Source organism: Macaca fascicularis, chromosome 2 (genome assembly GCF_037993035.2).
Source record: "Macaca fascicularis isolate 582-1 chromosome 2, T2T-MFA8v1.1".
Lineage (NCBI taxonomy): Eukaryota > Metazoa > Chordata > Mammalia > Primates > Cercopithecidae > Macaca > Macaca fascicularis.
In genome coordinates, this window is record NC_088376.1 from 156,740,258 (window position 1) to 156,753,030 (window position 12,773).

The 12,773-nt window shown below is 48.2% G+C and overlaps 1 long non-coding RNA gene across 1 annotated transcript; it reads left to right on the forward strand.

The window, feature by feature from the left end:
• Positions 1 to 987: 987 nt before the first annotated feature.
• LOC141409716 (uncharacterized) lies at positions 988 to 5,734 on the forward strand. The gene is made up of 2 exons (XR_012431598.1): positions 988 to 1,152; positions 2,929 to 5,734. It is a non-coding gene; the product is annotated as an uncharacterized lncRNA (long non-coding RNA).
• The last annotated feature ends 7,039 nt before the right edge of the window (positions 5,735 to 12,773 follow it).

Below are 12,773 nucleotides of genomic sequence, written 5' to 3' on the forward strand. Positions count from 1 at the left end.
AAACCAGTTGCACCCCCAATAACTATAACTCCACATCTTTTACCAGCAGACAATACCTCTGCTGTGGAGGAACAAAATACATTCTTATAGGTGAAGTGGTTTCTGCAAGTGAGTAGGAACCAAATCTGAGAGGCCAGTGTGCAGCCCCAGTTTTATGGGGCCATGATGGAGTTCCTGGGAGGAGAAGGGAAGGAGCTGTGGGCTGCCCCATGCTGCCCCCCTTCCCTCCTGCAGGCATCCTTCTCACCTTCCTGCCCTCTCTCACTCCATCCCATCTCCCTCCAGTGTCTCTCCCCACTTACAGTTCTGCATCCCTCCTGCCCATTCACTAACATGAGGGCTCCCCCAGGTCACAGCTTCCCTGGGCCTCAGTTTCCTCGTCTGTAAAATGGGGATAATTAAGGTAGAGAATCAGAGACAGATGTGAGGCTTCAACGAGTTCCAGCTCCAAAGCGCTTAGCTTTGTTAGTTTCTATGTTCCTTTTAGGAGGATGCCTTCGGAGCCTCTCACAGTTCCCAAGCCTCAGCCTGCCTTGGGCTGGTATGGTTAGTCTTAGTAGTGCCCCCAGGATATTCCTTAAGAGCAGCGTTGGGTTCGCCTCTCCCTCTTCATCCCTACATTCACAACAGGCATTTCTGCCCGGCTTTAGAGTTCATAGCGTGTGTTCTTATTCATTCCCTCGTAATCTGTGTCATCCTCCTTATTTTAAGAGGAAATCAAGACCTGGAGGTAGAGGCACTGAGCTGGAACACAGCTCCCCTGGGAACTACCCTGGGCAGGACTGGCCGGCCCTGGCTGTGCTGGGTCCCTGTGGGTGGCCGACTGACAGCGCCCGGGAGGCACGTGCCCCGTCCCCGTCGCTTGCGCGGGTCAGTGGACATCCCAGGCAGGACCCTCTGAAAGGAGACCTCACATTGTGTTTCCCAAGAAGCCGCAGTGCCACCTCGCGGCAGCCTTCAGAAGTGCATGCTGCGACCAGGCGCTCTGAGAAGCCCGGCGGGGAGGTACCTGCGTCCAGCCCAAGGAACTGCCTGCCTGGCCAGCGAGGAAGAGCGCGTCCCTGCCGGCCTACGCAGCAGAAAGTGGAAATGGGTTCTGCAGGATGCTTCAACGTGCACCGAATTCGCGCAAGAATCCTCTACTGATGCCAGGTCCTGTGCCCTGAGATGGGGTGGGGGCGGTGCAGAGAGAGGACGGTGGGGTTGTGGAGAGCAGTGCCAGAGGCCTTAGTTCTAAGGGGTGGGGGAGTCGGAGAGGCAGAGGCCAACCAGAGGACCTCCGCGTGAGGCCAGCTGTCCTGAGTGCTAGGATCCGAGCAAAGGGCCGAGACCAGTCGCGCACACAGAGGGGCCCATCTCCTGCCCCATGGTTTCCTTTCGTCCGCCCGCTTGCTCCGATTGACAGGCATCCTGCATCTTGAGCGTGCAAGCTTCCCGGCCGCACAAGTTGTTCAAGAACCCCAGAGGCAGGTGTTTCCCGGAGGCTGTAAACCGACAGCTCTTTGAATGCCTGGTTGCTCACAGGGCCTGAGCCTCTGCCACAACCTGTGTAAGAACCCGAGGCTGCATGGCTGCTTAGGCCACCGCCAGCCAGACTTTGTCCTCTCGCAGAGAGGTACCCTCTGGGGCCTCGCCACCCTTCCCACAGGGGACCTCTCTGGCTACAATAAAAGAAGGGAACAAAGTCCCAAATCCCTTTTTGCTGGCAGGCTCTTGGCCCTTGGGTGAATTTGCCCCACCCCCCCCCCCCCCCCCCCCGGCATTGTATATTAAGGATTCTTTGGAAGGGCAGACATTTCCAAGTCAGAGAAAGCGAGGATCAATCTGCACCCTTTCTCAAAAAAAAAAAAAGCAGTGCCGGCCTGCCTTGCATTTATACAACTTAAGGAGATTCCAGAGATAATAAGGCGAGTCTGTTCCAAGGTGACTTAAGGTCTCCATTTGCAGACGAGGGAGCAGCTGGCATAATTCTAAGTTTCCGCCTGAGCAGGCACTTTCATTACCCTCAGAACCTCCATGCTTGGTTTCTGGAAAGATCAACTTCAGCAAAGAAGCAGGCGTGGGTGGGGGACTAGCTCTTCCTTCTCTTGACAGCCTTAGTTGGAGCCCTAGGCTGCCACCATGTGCTACAGTGGGAGAGTCTCCCCTCCAATGCTCTGCTCCAGCCATGTATTGAATTCCAGCCTGGGACCACCCCGAGACTTCGTTATATGTGGAATATAAGGAAATGAACACGGCAATGTCTGCACTGCACAGAAGGTCTAGATTTCTCATCTGGGAAATGGTCCATTTCTGCCTTGGTCACAGAGGAAAAAAGATCTGGCTGGGTGCAGTGGCTCATGCTTGTAATCCTAGTGCTTTGGGAGGCTGAGACAGAAGGATGGCTTGAGGCCAGGAGTTCCTGACCAGCCTAGGCAACATATTGAGACCCTGTCTCTACAAAAAAAGAATCAGACAGGTGCAGTAGCATGTACCTGTAGTTCTATCTACTTGGAAGGCTGAGGTAGGAAAATTGCTTGAGCCCAGGAGTTTGAGGCACCAGTGAGTTATGATTGCATCACTGCACTCTAGACTGGACAACAGAGTGAGACTCTGTCTTGACCAAAATAAAGGAAAGAAAAGAAAAGAGATCCCACATGGTAGGAGAAGTAACGTTTTGCTACCTTTAAAAAATCCTTACTCTCCATCCCCATAGTAGGTTGGTTACAACAGTGGGGCTGTGGTTTTGCAGCCCTCCTTGCATCTGTGTCCTCAGCCCGGTGACTATGCAGTAACTCCCGTGAAGATGAGATGCGGAGTGTATTTCTCACCCCTTGGATCTGAGCTGGCCTGTGACTAACTTTGGTATACAGAACATGGCAGAAGTAAGGGGGTTCAGGTTGTAAGGCTAGGCCGTAACAGTTGTGGCATGCTTCCTCTTCCTTTCAGATCTCTGGGCTAGCCTGCTGCAGGATGAAAGACACCACTCAGCAGCAGTGGAGCCATCCCAGATGCTGATGTGTAGCTGATACCCGAGTGAGCCCTGCTGAGTCTGGTTCAGATGATCAGAAGCATCCTGCCAGCCCACAGACTCATGAGCAGTACTACACGGTTGTTATTTGAAGCTACTGAACCTTGGGGTGTTTTGTCACACAGCAACAGCTAACTGATATACCTGCTCACCTCCTTTCTTCTGCTTCTTCCTTCATTCTTCTGCTCCTGGACTTGGTCAAGATCCTCCAGCTGGGTAGTTATGTGTCTGTGGGTTATTTCTCCACCATCTGCCCTTGAGGGCTGGGTGTTGGGAAGGCAGCCTGCTGGAAAGTCACCCTTGCAGACCCTGGAAATCAGCTGAGGATAGGCTCCACTGGGCAAACTGCCCCCACTGATGGGAAGAGGCTGCTCTACAGTCTCTGGTTTGTTCCTGGACAATTCCCTCCTTCTCTTTGGATCAGTTACTCTCTAACTGCTGTTTGGCTGTCACCCAAGGACTGCTACTCCTTATCCTCCTAGGATGGACTCACTTTCTTCTTGGAGCCCTTCCCCAAGGTGTATCCCCTTTTTGGTGGAGAGAAATCCCAAATAACTTCTCGAAATGTGTGCAAGGTCAACCTTGAGTCCTTTCAGATCTGAAAAGATCTATTTGCCTTTAAACGCTGGCTTGTCCTAGATGTCTAGGTTCAAAATTCCTTTCCCCTAGAAATTTGGAGGCAGTCCTCCACTTTCTTCTGGCAGCTGGAGTACCTGATGAGGCAGCTGATGCCAAAATGTTCCTTCCCTACATCCGCCTATTTTGGAAGCTTGTAGGATATTTCCACTATTCTTGATATTCTGGAATTTGGTGCTGATGTCCCATGGGCCTTCTTTTATTCACTATGCTGGGCATTTGAGTTCCCTTCAAACTGAAGACCCAGGTGCTTCAGTTCTGGGAAATTGTCTCCTATTATTATATTATTATTTTACTATTTCTGTCCCTTTCTCTCTGTCTTCTATTTTTGAGTCTATTAGATATTTCAACCTCATGGATTGATTTTCTTGCTTTCTTATCTTTTCTCTCATTTTTAAAAACCTTTTTACCTTGTTGTCCCATACTGTGGGAAATTTTATTGTACATATAGACATAGATATATGTGCACACATGTGTGTAGACAAATAAATGTGTATATGTATTTTTTCAAATACTACTATTAATATTGCAAGTAACAGAAAAAAATGCAACATAAGATGTTTAAATATGTATATATATATATACACACACAGACACACACAGATGCACACACACATTTTGACAATAATACTTCAAATTTACAAGAGTTATTTTCTGGCTTTATAATTGCTTCTTTTCCATAACATCCTATTCTTGTTTTATGTATTCAATATCTTCTTTTTTCATAGCTTCAAGACATAATTCACACACCATACAATTCACCCATTGAAAGTGTACAACTCAATGGCTTTTAGCATATTCACAGAACTGTGCATCAATCACCACAATCAATTTTAGAACATTTGTATTACTCAAAATGAATGATGAACTCTATAGCCCCTTGCCATCACTTCCCATTCTCACCCTCCCTATTTTCTCACCCCTCCAACACCCCCAGCCCAAGGCAACCACGAATCTACTTCTGTTGCAATATGTTCTTGGCTCTATTATCTGATTTCTTGTACCTGTCTTCAATTAGTTGAGAACTTATAAGACATAAAAGGTGATTAACAAGGCCGTATCCTGTCCTAAGAGATATACATAGAAGAAAACGACAAATTTACATTGAAAAGCCTAGAAAAAGATAGGTATGCAAATACCAACAAAAGAAAGTAGACTTGGTCATGTTAGTATTTAGAAAAAAAAAATTTAGGGACTAAAGTGCTAATTAACTAGGACAAAGAATAATATTTTTTGAAAAATGTTTAATTAATTAAGACATTATGAGTCATGAATTTTTCTTCACCTAATATTAGAACCTTGAAATATATTTATTTGTTAAGATGCTTTGGTTGCAAGTAACAGAAAAATGCAACTCAAGCTGCCTTACATAATTAAGGGAATTCAGTGGACCACAAAAGTCCAAAGACAGAGCAGCTGTCAGGTGATTCTGATCCAGTGGCTCAATGACATTCCCAGAGACCTAGTTTCCTTATTTCTTTCATCCTTGCTTTCAGGCAGGGCATTAATTTCATCTTCTGCCATCTCTCCTTATGATCAGAGGATGGCTAACGAAGCAGCTGGAGTCAAACATTTCCCTGTTAGCATGTAGCCTGACAGGTATCTCTCATTTCAACCAACAAAAACCAATTCCTGGGCTAAATCTTCATGGACAAAGTTAGGTCATATGACCATGACTGAACTAATCAATGTGGCCAGTCAGAGGGATGAGAGGGACTGGTTGACTTAGATTTGGCTTATGCACAAAATTTTGAAATAAATTCTCACTGTTCTGGAGGATGGAAAATTTAGATCAAGGTACTGGCCATTTCTGTTCTTGGTGAGACCCCTCTTCCTGGTTTACAGACAGACGCTTTCTTGCTGTATCCTTCAGTCAGTGAAGAGTGAGAGAGAGCACTGGTCCCTTCATTCCCACATACCAAGAGTCCCATTGTAGCTCCACCACCAGGACCTTATCTAAACCTGATTACCTTCAAAAGGTGCCACCTCTGGATAACACCCCACTGGGCATTAGGGCTTCAATACGTGAACTTTGGGAACACAAGATGTTCAGGCCACAGGAAGGACAATAAACCCAAATTGAAGCTGTGGACAGTCTTTTCTCTGCTTCTTATTACAATATTTTCCAGCAAATAGCCAATTCCATTGAAAGATAAATTATACTTGTGAGGGCAATGACAGCCCATCTGGAGTGGCCACTTTGAGGATGCCGGCTGCAGCAGGGAAGGTGTGGCTGGTACTATGTGCTGTGTAAAGCCAGTGGGATCAGATAAGAACTTCTCCCCCTACCAAGTTGACAGGGCAGGAGCCCGTGCTCCCAGGTGCAGCTGCAATAGCCCAGCTGTGGCTCCAGACCCCAACATCCCTGCACTCTCAGGAGCCCAGGAGGCCCCCTTCCCTGGCAGGCTTGAAAGTGCCTGCTCCCACTCCCTGGCCTGTCCCCACTCCTGGTGCCTGCTCCATGGTGGAGCAAAGTTGTGGCCCAGCCTGGGCACTGTCACAATCTAGTCAGGTGTGCACATGCTCAGGGTGGCACTGATGTACCAACCACCTGCCACCTTGGCCTCCTCCAGACTTTGGGCACCAACAAGCACAGCAGGAGGGCTGTGGGGGCTGAGGGTGGCTTGGCACAGGCCTATGGGCACCTCTTGCTGTGGACAGCCTGGGTGCCATGGGCAGCTTGTTAATGGCAGACAGATTCCTTGTCAGGAAGAGGCGGGTCCCCAGTGAAACCCCACCTTCAAGCCAGGGGTGACCTAATGCCTGGGAGCCAGGCTGCCAGATCTAGGTGAAGTCTGACCCATAGTAAGAAATTATGGTGCTTTTTCCAGGCCTGCTCATGGCCACCCATGGACCAATCAGCATGCACCTCTTCCCTTCTGAGCCCATAAAAACCCTACCCTCAGCTGGGCACGGTGGCTCACGCCTGTAATCCCAGTACTTTGAGAGGCTGAGCCAGGTGGATCATGAGGTCAGGAGATCGAGACCATCCTGGCTAACACGGTGAAACCCTGTCTCTACTAAAAATACAAGAAAATTAGCTGGGCATGGTGGTGGGCACTTGTAGTCCCAGCTACTTGGGAGGCAAAGGCAGGAGAATGGCGGGAACCCATAAGGCAGAGGTTGCAGTGAGCCAAGATCATGCCACTGAACTCCAGCTTGGGCGACAGAGTGAGACTCCACCTCAAAAACAAACAAACAAACAAACAAAAAACCCAGCCTCAGCCAGGCTCAGACTCTCAGCCAGGCCCAGACCTGCCTGTGAAAAGCAGTTACCCATTATGGGTCTTGTCTCTGCTGAGAGCTGGAAACTCACTGGGACAACCTGCCTGCTGGAAGGAGCTGCCCACTTTGGGTTTCCTGAGAGCTGTTCTGTCACTCGATAAAGTTCGTCTCTGCCTTGCTCACTCCGCAGTGGACCATGTACTCCATTCTTCCTGGACACGGGACAAGATCTCAGGACCCACTGAATGGTAGAACTGAAAGATCTGTAACACAAACTGGACTGAAACACACCCTCCCACTCACCACATTGTGGGCAATAAGAAGGAGAGAAGAGCTGTGGCCCTTTGGGGAGCCCAGTCATAGGGGCTCCCTGAGCCAGGGCTATAACACCCTCTTTGGGGCTCTGCAGTTCCTGGTGTCTCGAAGCTTCTGGGTGCCATAGCATTCCCCTTGTCCAGATGCAGGTGCCCACAAAAGAAGCTGCTTGCAGTATATCTGATCCAGCCACAGCCTTGCACGGAGCTGGTGCCTGGAGCTGCCTGCCCTGCCACAGCAGCTGGTGTGCCTGGCTATGCACAGTGGCCAGACCCCACACTTGCTCACTTACATGCCCCTCACCACTCCAAGCCTGGCTTGCTCTTGGCAGTGTGGGATCTGGGCTGGTGGTGTAAGCTGAATGCAGCCTGCTTGGCTGAGTGGGTGGAACAAATCCAGTAGGTTGAGCAAAAGTTGGACAAAGGCACGACCAGCCACAGAGGTTTCCATGGGAAAAGGATCCTGTGACATTTTGTGGGGGCTCATCTGGGAAGGGTGAGTAAAAGCAGACTTGCTGCTTTCTGTCCTTTTATCAGAGTCCCTAAACACCACAATATCCAAAATGAAAGAAAAACATGGGGCCCCTGTCAGCCAGTTAAAGGCAATTAGCATGGCTACCAGACTTAAGACACACAGGACCAGCTTGCTGGGGAGGACACTGTCAATCTCCTGCCACCCTTGGGTGTTGGGAATGTTGGTTTTGTTCCAATCCAATTTCCCTTCATGGAGGTCTACCCATTGCATGGGATTGGAGGGAGGCCCTGGGGCAACTGAGGGTATCAAGCTGAGGCTACAACTCCATGTTGGCTACAACTCCAAAGGCTCCCAGACTACAGTTCCTGACCACCCATTAGAGTGTTGGCACTAGGACCCCCAGTCTTACCTATCACACTTTCTTTCACAACTGACCCAGCTGCTGTCCTCTTCTTTATATACAATGTTAAGGGTGTTGTTGCAAACCACATACAAAATATTACAGAGTAGCATAAGCACTTGGCTTAGTCATCAGGAATGTAAATCAAAACAATGCTGTATCTATCTGTTCTTAGAAGCAAGGAGGATGTAACAATTGAGAGTTTTCTCTCCTCTGTTCAAAGAACCCACATGCATAAGGCAAGAGGATTCCCCAGGCACCTTCCTCTCCCCTGCACTTGTGTTGTTTTTTTTCCCTCTTTCCTCCACCATGTCAGGAGTCCATAAAGTCCTGCAAATACAGGGAGCTTTCCTACTGGATTTTCCCTCTTGGGAGGCACTTTGTTAGGCCAGGTCCCCAGTTCCCAGAACTCCCTTTCTCTCCCTTGTCTGAGGAGGACCTGGTCCCACATCTTCACCTGTTTATGATAGGGAAGCAACAGAGGGGCTGCCCTCCCAGTTGCTGGCTGCAATTTGGTGAGGGCCACCTGGGACTAATTTAATGGATCCATACACACTTCTGAGGTGCTTTTTTATCCCAAACTTTGCTTTGAAGCCCTAGAAAGGAAAGCTAGCTCTAAAGGACCAGAGGCAGATGACAGCAGAAGTCTAGGGCACAGTGCAGGTGAGCACGACTAATTCCTGCCAATTAGGCCCTCCCACCTAATGGAGGGAGGTCATGCTCACGTCCATGGCATAGATGAAATCTGGGGAACTCAAAGGTTACCGACAGCGGGAGGCTTAAACAGCAAATAGGTAAGTGTGAATATTCCTGCTGGCTATGCCTTCCTGCTTCATGGGTGAAAGTCGCACTTGCACCCATGGTTGGCACCTGCAAAGGTCACTGGGACTCGGGGATATAAGGTCAGAAGAAATAAGGGAGCACCTTTTTTAAAATCTCCCTCACATACCTCAGGTATTTGCTGGAAAGAGAAAGGAACAAAGGGATGCCTTTTTCACCTGTTTCCTGATGGATAACCAACCATCTTCAGCCTGCATTCCTCTCGAGTGCATCCTGAATCACTGGGACTCTGACCATCAGACCCTGGAGAAAGAAAAAAAATGCTTTTTTCATCCTCTGTCTTCTTTTCCAGATGATAACCAATCATCTTCAGCCTCCACTCCTCTAGAGTGCATCCTGAATCACTGAGGCTTCTTTCACCCTCAGACTCTGGAGAAAAAGCAACTCATATCCCTTTGCACGAAGGTGTGGTTGAATTATGTTCTCCAGGAGGGAGAAGCATGGTCTCAGGAAGGAGAAGCATGGTCTCAGGAAGGAAGAATTAATTTCAATACCATTCTGCAGCTGTACCTTTTCTGTAAACATGAGGGCAAATTGTCCAAAGCCCCTTATGTGCTTTCTTTGCCTTGCAGGGTAATCTGGACCTTTGCCAACATTGTAGGATTTATTCAGCCCTTCTAGTGGTCATCTTAGGAGAGACTGCAAGGGAAAATCCCAGGAAACTAGGGAAGCAAACCCCAGAGATACCTCCAGTTTGGTAGTCAACTCCCTCTGCTCCTCTTCATCCAGCTTCTCTTCCAAGCTTGCCCCATCCTAGAAATTCTCATTTTAGGCAAGTCTCAGTCTCACTCCTGCCCCTACAACAGATGCCTGATGAATATGGCCCCATTAAGGTCCAGGTCTCCTTTTCACTACAGGACTTAAGGCAAATTAAGAGGAGTCTTGGCAAGTTTTCAGATGACCCTAACAGGTGTATAGAGGCTTCCCAGAATTTAACCTAAGTATTCAAACTCTTCTGGAAGGATATTTGTTACTTTTGAATTAGACCCTGACTACCACTGGAAAAGAGGCCACCCTGCAAGTGGCAGAGAATTTGAGATATGAGCTTCATATCTCATATAGTGCCCAGGAAGGGGATAAGCCTTATCCAATTGGAAGAATAGCAGTACCATTGGAGGACTGTAAATGGGACACCAATTTATGATGAAATGGGAGAATGGAGGAGAAAACACTTTCAGATGTGCATACTGGAGGGCTTACGAAGGACTAGAACTAAGCCTCTCAATTACTCCAAACTATCCATGATAGACCAGGGATTAGATGAGAATCCCACTGCCTTCCTAGAAAGGCTAAAAGAGGTCTTGGTAAAGCCTACTTCTATCTCCTGATTAAGTCAAGGGACAACTGATCCTGAAGGATAAGTTTATCACACAGGCAGCCCCTGATAGCAGGAGGAAGCTCCAGAAACAGGTTATATGACCTGATGGTACTTTAGAGAATCTCCTGAAAGTGGCAAACTCAGTCTTTTACAATAGAGATGAGGAGGAAGCTCAAAAAAGAGAAAGGAGATACAAGAAAAAGGCAAAGGTTCTAATGGCTGCCTTGCAGGCTCACAAAACCTAGGGTCCCTGAGATGCACCTGCTAACTGCTACAAATGTGACAAGCCAGGGCACTTTAGGAAGGACTGTCCCTACAGCAGGAGGAAGTCATGCTGACACTATCCAATTTGCAATGGGGACCACTGTAGGGTAGACTATCCCTGGAGACCGAAGTCACTAGGTCCAGAACCAGTCTCCCAAATGGTCCACCAGGACTGACAGGTCCTGGGGCTCCTCTCCCTGGATTCGGCAGGTGGTTCAGATTGCCATTACCATTCAAGGGCCCAGGTGATTCTGGAAGCCAAAGGGAGGAAGGTGAGCCTTCTTCTGGAAACCAGAATAAGCCTTTCAATTCTCCTCTCCAATCTAGGCCCCCCTCTTCTCTTCACACATCCATGAGGGGCATCTCAGGAAAGCCTTTAACCCTATGTTTTCCCCAACCCCTTAGTTGTAGTTGGGGAGACCTCTTGTTTACTCATGACTTTTTAATCATGCCTGAAAGCCCAGCTCCTCTGTTGGGCAGGGATATTTTTGCTTGTATGGGAACCACCATCCTTATGGCTCCAGGACAAACACTTTGTCTCCTCCTAGTGGAGACCAGTATTATCCCAGAAGTTTGAGCAACTCAAGGGAAAATTGACTGAGCCACAACCATCACACTGGTCTGGATCCACTTTAAGGATCCTACCTCCTTCCGTATCCAAAGACAATATCCCCTGAAACCAGAAATTAGGAAAGGACTAGAAGCCATCATCAATAACTTGAGGATGTAGGGCCTCCTCAAATCTTGCAGTAGCCCTTGTCGTATCCCAATATTGGGAGTACAAAAACCCAATGGGGTATGGAGACTAGTTTAGGACCTCAGCCTCATTAATGAGGCTGTGGTTCCAATTCATCTGGTGGTTCCCAATGCCTACACTCTCAAATACCTGAAGGAATTAATGGTTCAGAGTCCTGAACCTAAATGATGTATTTTTCTGCATACCATTACACCCCAACTCCCAGTATTTGTTTGCATTTGAGGATCCCTCATCCAGTCCACCCAGCTAACCTGGACAGTGCCACCTCAGGGATTCTGAGACAGCCTGTTTGGACAGGCATTGTAAAAAGATCTCTCTGAGTTCCTTTATCCTCAGGTTAAGGTTTTACAATATGTAGATGTCATTATCTCTGTACCCCAACTGAGGAAATCTCTCAGGAGGGTAGTAAGGCTCTTCTTAATTTTCTGGCTAACAGAAGATACAAGGTCTCAAAATCCAAGGCTCAGTCCTGTCAGACTTCAGTGAAGTGTCTGGGTCTAGTCTTGTCAGAGGGGACCAAGGCACTAGGCAAAGAAAGGATTAAGCCTATCTCCTCCTTTCCCCTCTCCCAAACCTCAAACAACTGAGGGGATTCTTAGGCATTTCAGAATTCTACAGGTTATAGATACCTGGGTATGGTGAAATAGCTTGTCCCTTATATCACCTAATAAAGGAAACTCAGGCAGCTAAGACCCACTCCCTAACTTGGGAACCAGAGGCTAACAGGGCCTTTGACAAGTTAAAACAAGCCTTGCTTGAGGCACCAGTCCTTAGTCTTCCCACTGGGGAAATGTTCAGTCATTATGTCTCAGAAAGGAAGGGAATAACCCTGGGGGTTCCAACCCAGTCCCAAGGTGCAGCCCAGCAGACTGTAGGCTACCTAAGCAAAAAGCTTGATTTGGTAGCTAAAGGATGGCTGGCCTGTTTCTGGGCAGTTGCAGTGGTAGCTTTGCTGGTACTAGAGGCTGCTAAGTTTCTCATGGGGGAATAACTCACCTGTTTATACCCCACAAAATGTGGCAGGACTGCTGTCTCCTGAGGGAAGTCTTTGGCTAACAGCCAACTGCCTCCTCAAATATCAAGTTCTGCTATTAGAGGGATCTGCAGTTCAGTTAAGAATCTGTCCCTCCCTAAACCCAGTCACCTTCCTTTCAGAGGAGGCTGGGGAGCTTGCACATGACTGCAAACAGAAAGCAGTGCAAAGCTATGTGGCCAGAGAGGACCTCAAAGAAACCCCCTTAGAGAACCCAGACCGAACTCTATGGTTGGAAGTTCCTTTGTAAAGCAAGGGATCTGTAAGGCCGTGTATGCAGAAGTCGCCCTGAATGACATTATTGAGAGCATGCCTCTCTCCTCGGGCACAAGTGCTCAACTAGCTAAGCTAACTGCCCTCACAAAGGAGCTTGAATTAAGCAAGGGGAAACAACTTAACATTTATACTGATTCTAAGTATACTTTCCTAGTCCTCCATGCCCATGCCACCATCTGGAAAGAGAGAGACTTTCTCACAGCCAATGGGTCTCCCATTAAATAC